Raw genomic sequence first — 2,174 nt, forward strand, 5'->3', positions numbered from 1 at the left:
GATGTGCAGCTCCACCATGTTCCCATAATTTTGAAAGAAATGTTGAAAGAAATATTTAAACACTGATTTGTCCACCTTATGAAGCCAATGAAGAGTTGGTGACTTGCCCATGTATTTCACAATTTTTCAAGATTCAACATGACCTTACTTGCCAGCCTCACCAGTTGATCTAGAGTTTCTCTGTGGTGTGGAGAAATATTTATTTGTTGTCCTAACTCTCTTTGATCCCTCTCAGGTCACTGAGGTGGAATCTGAGATTCTGATTTAGGCTCAGGGCAGGGCTATAAAGCTGGGATTTTAATAACATGAGGTGGGATCCCAGTAATTTGAACAACTGCACTGGGTGGAAATTCTTACCAGTCACAGATGCCCAAGTAATTGTCCTCCGGTCTTCCTGCACTATTTGAGCCATGTCTGTAGGGGCCAGGGAAGAACTCTTGTGAGCGGCCTCTCAGAAGCAGTTTCCTCTAAGGCAGGCTCAGATTTTTCTTCCTGGATTTCAGGTATGGGATCCTGCTCAGGTTCTGGTCCAGGATCAGGCTCTGGCTCAGAAACCGGTTTCTCTAAACCGGTTCTTTTAAGTCATTGCTGGGAGTCTCATCATAGAATATTCCGGCATCGTCAGGTGCCAACGCTGGTATCTGCTGTCCCTCTTCAGGCTCCTCTCCTTCCTCCTCAGATTTCTTTTGAGGCTCCGTGACAACGCTAACAAAGACATGTATTTGAAGAAATAATTCTGAACATAGAATTTACTTATATCAGAGCCCTTAGGAGCAAGGACAAATATTTTCATGGATCTCATCAAAGTCTGATTGTTATTAGAAAGCAGTTCCATCACCTGGACCACCCCACCATCATTGAGAATCACAAGAGCATCACCACAGCCAATCTTAGTGTGGCAGTTGATACTGTTTTGAGACATCATTTTCCTCTAGATTTCCTTTGTCCTTAGACAGTATTTGCTGGTTTTCCATTTGAACCCAAGCCTCCATGGACATAAGAAAAGTTATTTCCATAAAATCTGTGCAGCATGTCTGGGTCCTGGATCAACAGTATATAACACTCACAAATTCCCACCCCAATGGCAGAAAATTCTAATGCAACTGCGTCCATCTAGTAAGGTGATTTTATATGAAGTTTTTACCTAGAGTAGCGATTAAATGAGAATGAATGTTTTGGAAACGTTTTCCACCACAAGCAACAGAATTCAGGACTCACGGATGTGGAGTGTTCAAGGGAATTCAGGGTGATCAAGGAAAAGGATAAGAGCACGACATAGTGTTGCCCAGCAAGCTATTTATTGGGGCCACACACATTGACAGTCATGCAAGGGGTGGTTTTCCCCAGCAGGAAATCTCCTAGAGGCAACTGGAGTAGGGAACCACTGGAGGGGGAAGAGGCCATGAAAACTTCCGGAGAAGAGGAGACAGGATTGAGGAGAAGCTCATGTGTGCTTTACATGATGTCCTGGGGAGGGGAGGGTGAGGCATCTCTAGGTCACTTAACTTCAGGGTTGTTTCATAATTGTGGGTCACAGGTGTTGAATGCACTTTTGTAAGTAGGAAGCTCTCAGTGGCTAGCAATCTCTTTATTTGAACTATTTTAAAGATAGTAATGTAATGTGTACAGCTTTGAGTTTGTTGGCTGATTTTTTTTTTTTCCTTTTGGCTAATGGGTCTCAGTTTGCTGTGGAGAAGTAATGTAAAATGGGCCCAATACCCAGAGGACAAGCTTGCCTCATTTATAGAAAACAATACTTAAAACACGGAGTTGATATTTTTCAGGTGACAAAAAACCTTTGGAGAGCTATTTTAGCTGCTCAGTGATGCTGTACAGAAACCTTGCTCTTCGTGCATATTGCCTCATGGGAACGATGCCTTTGGCAAACAGCTCCAGGCATGCTGGCTGTGCTGAAGCCACGAGAAAGGGCCCAGTTTTACCTCCTACCTGCCCCTTTTGTCTGGATGCCTGGAATCTATTTGGAACCCCCCACCCCTCCCCCACTTGTCAACACTTTCTTTCCTTTCACGATCAAGGGAGGTTGGCCATGAAAATATCTGATTTTCCACCTTCTCTGGAGCATGAGCCCTGGTGGCATATTGGTTACACGTTGGGCTATTAGTGACAAGTCAGCAGTTCAAAACCACCGGCTGCCCCGTGGGAACAAGACAAAG

At 44.3% G+C, this 2,174-nt stretch overlaps 1 protein-coding gene and 1 pseudogene across 1 annotated transcript in view; one reads left to right on the forward strand and one right to left on the reverse strand.

Annotated features, from left to right (window-relative positions):
• The window catches only part of LOC105979712, an 8,202-nt pseudogene extending 7,089 nt beyond the window's left edge, over positions 1 to 1,113 (reverse strand).
• SLC35D2 (solute carrier family 35 member D2) overlaps positions 1 to 2,174 on the forward strand; it is an 89,688-nt gene that overhangs the window by 17,779 nt on the left and 69,735 nt on the right. The window lies entirely within an intron of this gene.

This window comes from Echinops telfairi, unplaced genomic scaffold (genome assembly GCF_000313985.2).
Source record: "Echinops telfairi isolate 266 unplaced genomic scaffold, ASM31398v2 ScPeMD7_27;HRSCAF=92, whole genome shotgun sequence".
NCBI classification, from domain to species: Eukaryota; Metazoa; Chordata; class Mammalia; order Afrosoricida; family Tenrecidae; genus Echinops; species Echinops telfairi.